The 13,965-nt window shown below is 38.0% G+C and overlaps 1 pseudogene; it reads left to right on the top strand.

Annotated features, from left to right (window-relative positions):
• The first annotated feature begins 309 nt into the window (after positions 1-309).
• Positions 310-9,283, top strand: LOC118704098 (annotated as a pseudogene).
• Positions 9,284-13,965: the final 4,682 nt, after the last annotated feature.

The raw sequence follows: 13,965 nt of genomic DNA, 5'->3' as shown, positions 1-13,965 counted from the left end.
TGATTCTCTCTCATCGATGTTTCTAACTCTCTATCCCTCTCTCTTCCTCTCTGTAAAAAAATCAATAAAAAAAAAAAAATATATATATATATATATATATAAAGAAAAAGAAGTATCACCAGAAAAGTAACTAAATGAAATGGAGGCAAGCAACATATCAGAGAAATAATTTAGAGTAATGGTTATAAGGATGGTCAAATGGCTGGATAACAAATACACACAACTCAATGAGAACTCTAAGGAGCTGAATGAGAATGTCACCAACATGAAAAGAAACCAAGAGGATATGAAGTTGCAATAAAGAACACAATGAAAGGATTAAACAGTAGACTGGAAGAAACTGAGGACCTCATCAGTGAATTAGAAGACAAGGTAGGAAAAAACACAAAAACACAGAAACAACTGGAAAGAAAATGTAAAAAGCAAGAGTAGAGCCTTAGGGAGTTTTGGGACAACACAAAATGAAAAAACATCCACATAATAGGGGTATCAGAAGGAGAGGAAACTGAACTAGGAAGAGAAAACCTGTTTGTAGGAATAATGACAGAAAACTTCCCGGATATTGGCAAGAAAAAACCATGGTAGTCCATGAAGCACAGAGAGTCCCAAATAAGATGAATCCAAAAAGACTGACACCAAGAAACATGGTAATGAAATTGGCAAACATCAACAATAAAGTAAGGATTTTAAAGGCTACCAAAGAGAGACAGAAAGTTACCTCTAAGGGATCTCCTATTACAATATGAACTGATTTCTCAAAAGAAACACACTTGGTCAGAAGTGAATATAATGAAATATACAAAGTCATGCAAAGCAAGGGACTGAATCTGAGAATACTATACCCAGGAAGGCTATCATTCAAAATTGAAGGTGGAATCAGGAGCTTCACAGACAACAAAGGGCTAAGAGAGTTTATTTCCACCAAGTCAGAAATGCAAGAAATGCTAAAGGGAATGATGTAAAAAGAAGAAATAGAAAGGCAAGAAGGAACACAAACATTAAGAATAAAAATGATGACAAACAAGTACTTCTCAATAATAACATTAAATGTAAATGCAATAAATGCTACAATAAAAAGACATAGGGTATCTGAATGAATAAGAAAACATGACCCATATATTTACTGTCTGCAAGAGACCCACCTCAGAACAAAGAATTCATACAGACTTATAGTGAAGGGATGGAAAATTTTTTTTTCAGGCAAATGGAAAGGAGAAAAAAGCTGGGGTGGTTGCAATACTTATATCAGTAAAAATAGATTTCAAAGTAAAGGCTATAAAAAAAGATAAGGAAGTCCACTTCATAATACTAAAGGGAGCAATTTAATCAAGAGGCTATAACCCTGGTAAACATTACCGGTATGTGTGTGTGTGTGTGTGTGTGTGTGTGTGTGTGTGTGTGTGTGTGTATCTCCAATACAGGACCACCCAAATACATAAAACAACTTCTGAAAGATATCAAGGGAGATATTGATAGCAGTACAATCATAGTAGGGGACTTTAATACCCCACTGACAGAACTAGATAAATTCTATAAACAAAAAAATCACCAAATATAGTTTTCCAAGTACAGGTCTTTTACCTCCTTGGTTAAGTTTATTCCTAGGTATCTTATTTTTTGTTGTTGCAATGGCAAATGGGATTGCTATTTTAGTTTCTCTTTCTTAGAGTTCATTATTGCTGCATAAAAATGCCATTGATTTCTGGATGTTTACTTTCTATTCTGCTACTTTGCCAAATTTATTTATTAAGTATAGTAGTTTCCTGCTTGAGTCTAAAGGGTTTTCTAGGTACAATATCTTGTCATCTGTAAATAATTATAGGTTTACTTCAACCTTTCCAATTTGGATGCCTTTTATCTCCTCTTGTCTGACTGTAGTGGCTAAGACTTCTATTCATTTTAGAATTGGAATGTAGTGTTTGGGCCAAGAACTCCTCCCATATGCGTTAGTCCTGGCTTCTGTGTTTTCACTTTCATAAGGCATATGTCTTAAAAACAAGAATATTTTCCCGGAACAAGTTAATACTGATGATGTTGTTTGAACTAACTCTTTAGAAAACTATTGAGATACAAATATGGTCTCTTGATAGCATGGCAGCTCCTTTGTCAGAGGTCAGTTAAGGGGGTCACTGTGGTATTAAAATCTAGAAATGTTCATAGTGTAAGAGAAATCATTGCCTACTTTGAGTTTCAGAAGGGTGATGTCTTTAATATCACGTGGCACTGTACAACAAATTTAAAGTTTCCTATTTGCTTCTGTGTCCTACAGCAGGCACCACAGAAAAACAGGTCTCATCCCATTACTGAAAGCCTTCATTTGAACTACTTTCCTTATCCCACACTTATTTTTTTTCTCATTTCAATGTGCACTTTAATTTATTTATTTTTGTAGATCTGGTTTTTTTTACTTTATATTTTAAATAAAAAAATGAAACTAGACCACCAATTTACACCATACAGAGAATAAACTCAAGATGGATAAAAGATTTATATGTATGACATGAAACCATAAAAATCTTAGAGAGCATAGGCAGTAAAATTACAGACATCTCACATAACAATATATTTACAGATACATCTCCTAGGGCAAATGAAACTAAGATGAAAATAAATAAATGGGACTACGACAACACAAAAAGCTTCTGAATAGCAAAGGAAACCAGTATCAAAATGAAAAGGGAACCCACTGTATGGGAGAACATATTTCTTAGTGATATATCTGATAAGGTGTTAATATCCAAAATATATAAAGTACTCATACAGCTCAACAAAAGGAAGACCAACAATCCAGTTAAAAATGGGCAGAAGACCCGAATAGATATTTCTCCAAAGAGGACATACAAATAGCCAAGAGACACATAAAAAAATGCTCAAAGTCACTAATCATCAGAGACATGCAAATTAAAACCACAGTGAGATATCATCTCACACCTGTCAGAATGGCTATAAAAAATTAACAAACAACAAATGCTCTCAAAGATGTGGAGAAAAGGGAACACTAGTTTACTGCTGGCAGGAAAGCAACCTGGTGCTGCCACTATAGAACACCATGGCTTTTTCTAAAAAAAAATAAAAAATGGAACTTTCACTTGACTGAGTGATCCTGCTTTTGGGAATATATCCTAAAAATACCAATCAGCCGAAACCAGTTTGGCTCAGCAGTAGAGCGTCAGTCTGCAGACTGAAAAGTCCCAGGTTCGATTCCGATCAAGGGCATGTACATTGGTTGCAGGCACATCCCCGATAGGGGGTGTGCAAGAGGCAGCTGGTGGATGTTTCTCTCTCATTGACGTTTCTAGCTCTCTATCTCTCTCCCTTCCTCTCTGTAAAAAAAACATCAATTATATATATATATATATATATATATATATATATATATATACACCAATCAGAAAGAGTATATGTACTCCTATGTTCATAGCAGTGCAATTTACAATAGCTAAGATTTGGAAACAGCCCAAGTGTGTATCAGCAGATGAGTGAATAAAAAAAAAGCTGTGGGACATTTACACAATGGAATACTATGCAGTTGTAAAAAATAGGGATCTCTTACCCCTTGGGTCAGCATCGATGGACCTAGAATATATGCTAAGCGAAATAAGCCAATCTGAGAAAGACAAATATAACATGATCTCACTTATTTGTGGGTTCTAATGAACATAATGAATTGACCAACAAAATAAGACTTGAAGCATAGAGGCATGGAACATACTGACATACGTCGATGTGGTGTTGGGGGGTGACAAGAAGAGAAAAACCAAAGAACTTATGCTAGTACTAGAGGCCCAGTACATGAAATTTGTGCATGGGGCTGCCCCTTCAGCCCAGCCTGCACTCTCCAATCTGGGACCCCTCGAGGGATGTCCAACTGCCTGTTAGGCCACCCTAAACAGGCAGTCGGATATCCCTTTCACAATTCAGGACTGCTGGCTCCCAATTGCTAGCTGCCTGCCTTCCTGATTGCCCCTAACCACCCCCATGCCAGCCTGATTGATGGCTAACTGCTCCCATGCTAGCATGTTTGCCCCCAACTTCCCTCCTCTGCCAACCTGGTCACCTCTAACTGCCCTCCCCTGCAGGATTTATCACCCCCAACTGCCCTCCCCTGCAGACCTGGTCCCTCTCAACTGCCTTCCCTTGGTGGCCATCTTGTGGTGGCAATCTTATGTCTACATAGGGGCAGAATCTTTGACCACATGGGGACAACCATCTTGTGTGTTGAAGTGATGGTCAATCTGCATATTATTCTTTCATTAGATAGGATAAATGCCTGGTGCATGGGTGGGGGCCATCTGGTTTTCCCTGAAGGATGTCTCAGATCAGGGTGGGATTCCCTTGGGGCATGGGGAGCCTGGGCTAGGGGCCTGTGGTGGTTTTCAGGCCAGCCAAGCACTCCAGTGACCCAAGCGGAGGCCCTGGTATATGGAATTTGTTTATCTTCTACAATTGAAACTTTGTATCCTTGAACGGAGCCAAGCTTCCTGCTCGCTCCATGGTGGCAGCCATTTCTGTTGGAATTTATGTATCTTCTATAATTGAAACTTTGTAGCCTGGAGTGAAGGCCTGAGCTGGCCAGGGCTGCAGAAGCTTGGCTTTCTCCATTGTCAGGGAAACCCAAGCCTCCCTCATGCTCTGTGTGGCCACAGCCATCTTGGTTGGGGCTTATTTGCATACTTGTTATGATTGGCTGGTGGGAGTGGCTGGTGGGAGTGGCTTTTGGTGTAGCAGAGTGATGGTTAATTTGCATATCACTCTTTTATTAGATAGGATACTTAAAGGCATAGCCCATGGACACAGGTGATAGGGTAGTGAAGACATAGTTGAGGGGCTGAGAGGAGGCAAGAGAAGGGATGGAAAGGGAGATAGCTGCAATACTACCAACAACAGAAAGTATATGAAATTAAATAAATAAATAAATTAATTAATTAATTAATAATTCTAAAATTATTTTTGGAAGTGTGTAGCATCAGTCACAGCCAAGCCAATGTAGCTACTGGTATCAGTCACAAAATAAATAAATAAATAAATAAATAAATAAATAAATAAACAAACTACTCTACTTACATAAATCAGAGGAAATTTAATATAGGGAATTGGTAGCACAGATGGAAGGGCTGAGAAGCTAAACAAAAAATAGCAAAGCAAAGTTTCTATGTTCTCTAGTGCTGGAGGAACGCAAGGAAAGAGGTAAAGGCCAGCTGATGGAATCTGAGGTTGTGATGGAGCTATCCAATGGGGAGATGAAACTATGAAGGAGGACATAGCCTTTTCCAGAAAATATCCTCTGAAAGAGAGGGATAAATACACTAACTTACACTTTATTCCATACCCAATCTCTGATTAGTGTTTCCTATTAGTCAAAGCCAGTTGGCAAGGTTGATTTGCATAATTTCATCTATAGGAAAAGAATATGGAATGAAACTAAAAGTAAACAGGTAATATACCAGCATGTCATTATTACCAGGATGCTCAACTTGTATTCCTCTGTACTTCCTCTTAACTAACTTTATTTAATACCCTCTTTGCATCTAGCCTAAACCCTTCTACCTTACCCTCTGGAACTCCCACTGTGTGATAAGCCACATCTCCTCAAATTCTTCTTGAAACATTCAATCAATATCCTGTCATAACTATAGTCTATGCACATCAATTTCCTGCCATAACTATAGTTCCTTAGCTACAGTGCCATAACTATCACCCCTTTTTCTATGGGTGGTTTTTCTTTCATACTACACACATCAGGAATGTGAGGCAGGTATCCTACTTGTTCCCTATTTCTCCTTTCAAGTAATTATTCTAGATCTTTGTGTAAATATCCATGCTTATGAGTCTCATGCCATTAGCAATATCACTCTCCCCTTCCTCACTGGTATCATTAACCAACACCTCAGTAATTCCCTCCTCCTCATGAAAGACTTTGGCATCTGCATCACTCTATAAGTTGGGTTGCTGTTGGCATCATATAACAGAATATGACAAATCAACTGATATAAACAATAAAGAATGTGTACTTTCTCACCGACACAAGAGCTCTAGTGACAAATAAGGTTCCAGGCTGCTTTATTCAGTGTCTCTGTAATATCATGTAGGACCCAGGATACGTTTTCCTTCTTCTCTGCCATCCTAAGCATGATACTGTTCTCAGCATGTTCTCTTAGTCTGGGTCCCTTCATGTTTGCAAGACATACATGTAAACCTTACCTGTAGGCAAGGAGTAAAAGAAGTAAAGTTATAATAAGAAGCTTGTCTAGTGAGCTTGAAATAAAAGTGAAGGAAACTAGTCTTATGATTTAAATATATAAAAATATTTGGTCAAGAAACTTGAAAGTTTCCCTCTCCACATTAAGTATGCTGGTTATCAGAATTAGATTCTGAGACTAAGATACTATATTCTTTGGAAAATATCTAGAGGGAGTTGCTCATGTTTGTCTCTGTATTTTTTCTGTGTATGCTTCTGAAGTTGGTCAGCTGCCCTTCAATTTGACACATTATTTCCTTAGATATGTCAACAACTTCCATCAGGTTACAGTCAAGCCTTGCTGTCAAGGGAACCATTCTGTTTTATTAAGATGTCATTGCATATCCTATTAATATTCATTTTATGTTAATTCAACATTTTAGCTCTCAAGGGTGATTCTTAGTTCTTTCATTTGCAAGTCCCATAAGTACACTTTGCTTGAGTGAGAGACAGCATAGTCTGATTCTAGACTCTTGCTCCACCATTTACCATCTCTGAGCCAGTGTTATCACTTGTAAAATGAGAATTACAAGGTAATTAAGTAGTAAGGCTGTTATTAAAAAAATATTTCAAAATCTCCTACCACAGCACTTGGCACATAGAATGCATTCAATATATGTTGTCTATTATCATTATTAATAGAGGTCTACTGCACAAAATTTGTTCATGGGTAGAGTCCCTAACAGCTGCCAGCTGCCCCTGATGGTTAGTGCATGTTATAGTGAGTGATTGAACTCCCAGTTGATAGAACTCCCAAGTGGATATTTTGCATATTAGTCATATATATATATATATATATTCAGTATATCTTATTCAATTTTTTTTGTTTTTATATCAGGAAGAGGGAAGGATGCAAAGCCCCTAAAACAAGATAGTGGGGTATAATAGAAAAACTGCAAGTAATTCAGTGTGGTTAGAGCATAGATGTCAAGGGGGATGAGAAGTTGTCCAAATATAAAGCTGAAAAAATAGGCAAGAACTTGGCCATGCTAAGGAATTTTGAATGTATTCTGTGTATGTTGGAGGGTGAAAGATACTGAAGAATTATAATCAGAGGATACTAGAGTCATATTTTTATGTGTAAAAATCATTCCAGCAGTAGTTCATAGCATGAATTACAAAAGCAACTGGAGGCCAGTGAAGAATTCTATATAATAAAATCCTAATATGCAAATAGATTGAATGGCAAAATGACCAGTTGCTATGTTGCACACTGACCATTCAATTTCAATGCAGGAGCTGCCCCCTAGCGGTCAGTGCACTCCCACAGGGGAGCACCACTCAGCCAGAAGCTGGGTTCTCAGCTGGTGAGCACAGCAGCAGTGGCAGGAGCCTCTTCCGCATTCACGGAAGCATAAAGGAGCAGAAAGCCCTGCTTCTGGCTGAGCAGTGCTCCCACAAGGGGAGTGCCACTCAGCCAGAAGCAAGGCTCATGGCTGGTGAGTGCAGTGGCAGTGGTGTGAGCATCTCCTGCCTTTACAGCAGCACTAACAAGCAGCGAGCCAAGTGTGAAGGAGCAGCAAGCAAGTGGTCAGTAAGAAGCAAAGGATCCTGAACTGTGAGAGGGATCCTGGACTGCAAGAGGGATGTCTGACTTCCAGATGTCTGACCTGGGAGGTCCTGAACTGTGAGAGGGCCCAGACCAGGCTGAGGGACCACCTCCAGTGCACAAATTTCATGCATCAGGTCTCTAGTCTATTATAATAGCCTGCATCAGATATAATGAGGCTTTGAGTTAAAAGAGAAGGTGAGGGAGAGTTCTGGTTATAGTAATGGCAGAATAGCTTTTATCTGATTACCTTTTCACAGATAACATGTGAAGTTTTCAGAGACAAATATTTTGTAAACTACTATTTGCAAAACCACCAACCATTAGAATGCATTAAAGATTGAGTGAATGAAATGAGGTAGAAAATGGGAGAGATTTGACCCTTAAAAAGAAGAGAATCTCACTGCATGAGGTCCAAAAATATGTCTCTTCCCCCCTGAGAACATTCCCCAGTTTTTGTATCACAGGATGGCTTAAATTCAAGCAGAAAGTCATATTATTTTGGATTGAAGTATCAGAAGAGAGTTTGGAATTGCCAGAGCAGCATAAAATTGCAGAGGGAAGTCTGGAGAAAAGGCAACTGTGAAGGAGTCCCTAAATTCCTTGGCTGAATCTGAACTTTACATGCATGGGGTTACTCCAAGGACCTGGAAGAAAGCCGGAGCTAAAAATCTCAAAGTCCTGAGCATAGATTTCAGCTGTTGCCCATTGCAGTAAATGTAGAGTTTAGAGTCTGAGTGCTAACTAGTAAAAGGGATAAATAGCTTTTGGTAAATACCCCAAACTTTTCATTGAAATACCCGAAGGCTCTTGACTTTGGGGTAAAGACTATGTCTAAAGATAAAGGGGCTTATCCTAAGACTAAGGGAAAAACTGAAACAGATCCACCCTTAAAAAAAGTGTAAAACCATGTCCCTGAAGTTCAATGTTATCAACCAGTAATTTATTTGCCAACTAGAATGAAAATCAACACCCTTCAGAGGCCAAGACAAAATTTGCAGTCTTGCTTTTCAATCCGCCATCTGCGGTGGAATCTCTGCCAAAATGCAGTTTTTCTGTGAAAATCCTCACAGGGAAGACCATCACCCTCGAGGTTGGACCCTTGGATTCAATAAAAAATGTAAAGGCCAAGATCCAGGATAAGGAAGAAATTCCTCCTGATCAGCAAAGACTGATCTTTTCTGACAAGCAACTGGAAGACAGACATACTCTGTCTGACTACAACATTCAAAAGGAGTCCACTCTTCATCTTGTGTTGAGACTTCGTGGTGGTACTAAGAAAAGGAAGAAGTCTTACACCATTCCCAAGAATAATGAGCATAAGAGAAAGAAGATTAATTTGGTTGTCCTGAAATACTACAAAGTGGATGAGAATGACAAAATCAGCTGCCTTCTTCTGGAGTGTCCTTCAGATACATGTGGTGCTGGAGTTTTTATGGTCAGCCACTTTGACAGACACTATTGTGGCAAATGTTGTCTGACCTATTGCTTCAACACACCAGAAGACAAGTAATTGTATTTGGGTTAATAAAAAACGTGAACTAAAAACAACAACAAACAAACAAACAAACAAACAAACTAGTTTCTACAATATATAATCTATAAGGCAAAAATAAAATAAAAATTAATACAGATATGAAGAAACAAGAAGGTGTTACCTAATATGAATAGAAACAGAAGTCAATATTAACCAATATGAGATAGCCATATGTTGAATTTGGTAAACAAGAACTTTAAAGATTTTTAAAAAAATTATCTTTATTGATGAAAGGATTACATATTTACCCCTTCCCCCACAGTGATCCCCTTCCTCCTCACTTCCATGCCTTCCCCAGGCCTTCACCCAACTATTGTCTGTGTCCATGGGTTATTCATATCTAAAAAAATAAAAGTGTGATATGCTAATTAGACCGGATGTCTTTCTCACAAAATTTCGGACACAGCCGGGTCTGAGAGGGAAGCCTGGGTCCTGGGTGCCAGAGGAAAGCTAGTACCAGCAGGTGGGGGGGATAGGAAGGCCTACGCTTGCACAAATTAATTTCATGCATCAAGCCTCTAGTATGCATGTAAGTTCTTTGGTTGATCTCTTCCCTCCCCTCCTTCCCTCTGAAGATCCTCAGTCTGTTGCATGCTTCCATGTCTCTGGCTCTATTTTGCTTATTTATTTTGTTTATCAGATTCCACATATAAGTTAGAACATGTGACACTTTTTTTCTCTGATTGACTAATTTCACTTAGCACAGTACTCTCCAGGTCCCTCTATCCTGTCTCAAAGGCTCCCTCTTATCCTTTTTTGTAGTTGCATAGTATTCCATTATGTAAATGTACCACAGTTTTCTATCCAGTCATCTACTGGGCAGTTTTCAGATCTTAGCTATGCTAAATAACACTGCTATGAACATTGGTGTGCATATATTCTTTCCCTTTTTTTAGGTAGTGGTGGTAGCATTTACATTTTTAAATATGTTTTTTTGTTGTTAATGGTATTACAGATATCTCACATTTCCCCCCACTTTCCCCCTCCTTGAAGCCCCTACCCCTCCCACCATATATTTTTTTCTGATTGATGTTTAAGGCTTTTAAGGATTTATTCCTAGAAGTGGGATCAGTGGGTCAAATGGCAGTTCCATTTTTAATTTTTTGAGGAAACTCCACACTCTTTTCCATAGTGGCTATACCAGTCTGCCTTCCCACCTACAGTGTGCTAGGGTACCTTTTTCTCCAAATTCTCGCCAGCATTTGTTCTTTGCTGATTTATTGATGGTAGCCATTCTGGAAGGTGTGAAGTGGTACCTCACTGTTTTTTTTATTTGCATCACTCTGGTGATTGGTGACATTGAGCACTTTTTCATAGGTCTCTTGGCCATTTGTATGTTGTCTTTGGAGAAGTGTCTATTTAGGTCTTATGCCCAGCTTTTTATTGGGTTGTTAATCTTAATTTTGTTGAATTGTATGAGTACTGTATGCACTTGTGTTACGTTGGAGATCCGTTCCTATGGCACGACAACTCGATTTTCACTGCAAGTCAGAACCCACTTACATAAACATCTACATCACTCACATGGAGCACATACACAGCAGTAATGAAATGAAACAGTAAAAAAAGAAAAAGAAAAGAAAAGAAAACAATTCCTGACCTTTTCTTGTGGTAAGTAAATAATAAAAATCATAAAGCACATATGTACATAAGTCTAAATGATGGAACTTATTTTTTTTTATAAATAAATGGGAGATGGCGACGTGACCAGGAAACAACTTACATCGAGTCGATGTAAGCGAGGACTGCCTATACTTTATATATTTTGGATATTAACCCCTATCAGATGTATCATTGGCAAATATGTTCTCCCATGTAGTGGGTTCCCTTTTCGTTATTTTTGCCAGTTTCTTTTGCTGTGCAGAAGGTTGTTGGTTTTTAATGTAGTCCCATTTTTTCGTTTCTTTTTCCCTAGGCATTGTATCAGTGAAAATTTTACTACATGAGATGTCTGATATTTTGCTGCCTATGTTTTCTTTAAGGTTTTTTTTTTCCAGGAAGCCATTGCATACCAACACTATCATGAACTTGCACCAAAGAATGCGGGAGGTCGGTGGACCTTGAGTATTGCAGGGCTTACACCAGGCACTGATTGTTCGTGCTGAGATCATGGTGACTTGAAGCAATTTCCTGACCTAATACACTTCAAGAAAATGTTTAGTGGAACTTACTGTTCTTTACTGACCTTTGAGACAGCCTGTCTGTTATGTGCTTGCCGTGCTTTATTGAGGGCAAGATGGTATGTAAAACTGAATAAAAGTGGACTAGGCCAGGACTCAGTGTGCCGCTTCAAGAAAGAGGCTCCATCTGGTCCCAATCCCTTAATAATTCATGTTTTTGTCTAGCTTTTTCATTTGTGCATCGCCCCTCCTCCAGATCCTGAAACTCGCTGTGTAGGTTGCGGGAGGTTTTTATGGTTTTATGACTTACATTTTAATTATTTTTTTATCCATTTTCAGTTTATTCTTTTTTTTAATATATTTTATTGATTTTTTACAGAGAGGAAGAGAGAGGGATAGAGAGTTAGAAACATTGATGAGAGAGAAACATTGATCAGCTGCCCCTTGCACACCCCCTACTGGGGATGTGCCCGCAACCAAGGTACATGCCCTTGACTGGAATCGAACTTGGGACCTTTCAGTCTGCAGGCCAACGCTCTATCCACTGAGCCAAACCAGTTTCAGCAGTTTATTCTTATGTATAGTGTAATTTGGTGGCCTAGTTTCATTTATTTTACTGTCCAATAATCTCAATATCATTTATTTACTCCATTGTATTCTTGCCTCCTTTATCAAAGATTAATTGAGCATAAAGGCTTGGGTCCATTTCTTGGTTCTCTATTCTGTTCCATTAGTCTATATACCTGTTCTTGTGCCAGTACCTTGCTGTTTTGATTACAGTGGCTTTATAGTACAGCTTGATATCTGATATTGGTATTCCTCCAACTTTGTTCTTCTTTATTAAGATTGTTGCAGTTATTGGGGGTCTTTTTTGATTCCACATAAATTTTTGGAGTGTTTGTTGTAGATCTGTGAAAAATACCATTGATATTTTAATAGGGATTGCATTGAATCTATATATTGCTTTTGGTACTATGGACATTTAAAAAATATATTTATATTGATTTCAGAGAGGGAGGGACAGGGAGAGAGAGACAGAAACATCAGTGATAAGAGGGAATCATTGATTGGCTGCCTCTTGCAGTCCCCATGCTAGGAATCTAGCCCATAATCCAGTCATGTGCACTGACCAGAAATTGAACTCTGATCTCTGTTCATAGTTCAACACTCAACCATTGAGCCACGCTGGCCAGGCAGTAGTATGAACATTTTAATAATGTTAATTCCACAAATTCATGAACACAGAATATCCTTCCAATTGTTTATATTTTATTGGTGCATAAAAACGCCAACAATTTCTGGGTGTTAATTTTGTATTCTGCTACATTGCCAAATTCATTTATTAAATATAGTAGTTTTTTGGTGTAGTCTTTAGGGTTTTCTATGTACAGTATCATGCCATCTGTGAATAAGGACAGTTTTATATCCTCCTTTCCACTTTGAATGCCTTTTCTTTTTCTTTCTTCTCTGATCACTGTGGCTAGGACTTTAAGTATTATGTTGAACATAAGTGGTGAATGTGGATGACCCTGTCTTGTTCCTGTTCTTAGGGGAAATGGTTTCAGATTTGCCCATTGAGTATGTTGTTGGCTGTGGGTTTGTCATTTATTGCTTTTATTATGCTGAGGTATGATCCTTCTATTCCCACTTTGCTGAGAGTGTTTATAAAAAATAGTTGCTGGATTTTGTAAAATGCTTTTTTCTGCATCAATTGATATGACTATGTGATTTTTTATATTTCAAATTTTTATGTAATGTATCACATTTATTGATTTGAAAATATTGTACCATCCTTGAATCCCTGGGATAAATCCCATTTGGTCATGAGGTATGATTTTTAAAATGTGTTCCTGGATCTGATTTGCTAGATTTTTGTTGAGGATTTTAGCATCTCTGTTAATCAGATAATTGGCCTAAAATTCTCTTTCTTTGTAGTTTCTTTATTTGTCTTTGTATTAGGATAATGATTGACTCTTGAAAAGAGCTTGGGAGTGTTCCTTACTCTGCAAGTTTTTGGAATTGTTTGAGGAGGATAGGTGTTAGTTCTTCTTTGATTATTTGGTTAATCCAAAAAAAACCAAACACTTGGAGACTAAAAGCATGCAATTAAACAAGGACTGGGTTACCAGAGAGATCAAGGAAGAAAACAAAACAAAACAAAACAAAAAAACATAATGGCAACAAACAACAATGAAAACACAGCAATCCAAAATCTATGGGACATAGTGAAAGCAGTCTTGAGAGAGAAATTCATAGCTCTACAAGCCTACTACAAAATACAAAAAAACAATGGTAATAAATTACCTAACCCTACAACTGAAAAGAGTGAGAAAGAGAGCAACAAGAAAAACCCAGTGTATAAAAGCAAAAACAAAAACAAACAAAACAAAACAAACAAAAAAGAAAGCCCAGTATAAGCAGAAGGAAAGAAATAATAAAGATCAGAATGGAGATAAATGACATAGAGACCAAAGAAATAATACAAAAGATCAACAAAACCAAGAGCTGGTTCTTTTAAAGT

The sequence above is a fragment of the Pipistrellus kuhlii genome, unplaced genomic scaffold (genome assembly GCF_014108245.1).
Source record: "Pipistrellus kuhlii isolate mPipKuh1 unplaced genomic scaffold, mPipKuh1.p scaffold_m20_p_40, whole genome shotgun sequence".
Classification (NCBI taxonomy): Eukaryota; Metazoa; Chordata; class Mammalia; order Chiroptera; family Vespertilionidae; genus Pipistrellus; species Pipistrellus kuhlii.
The sequence above is the reverse complement of the archived record's forward strand: the minus strand, read 5'-3'. Positions and strand labels throughout refer to the sequence as shown.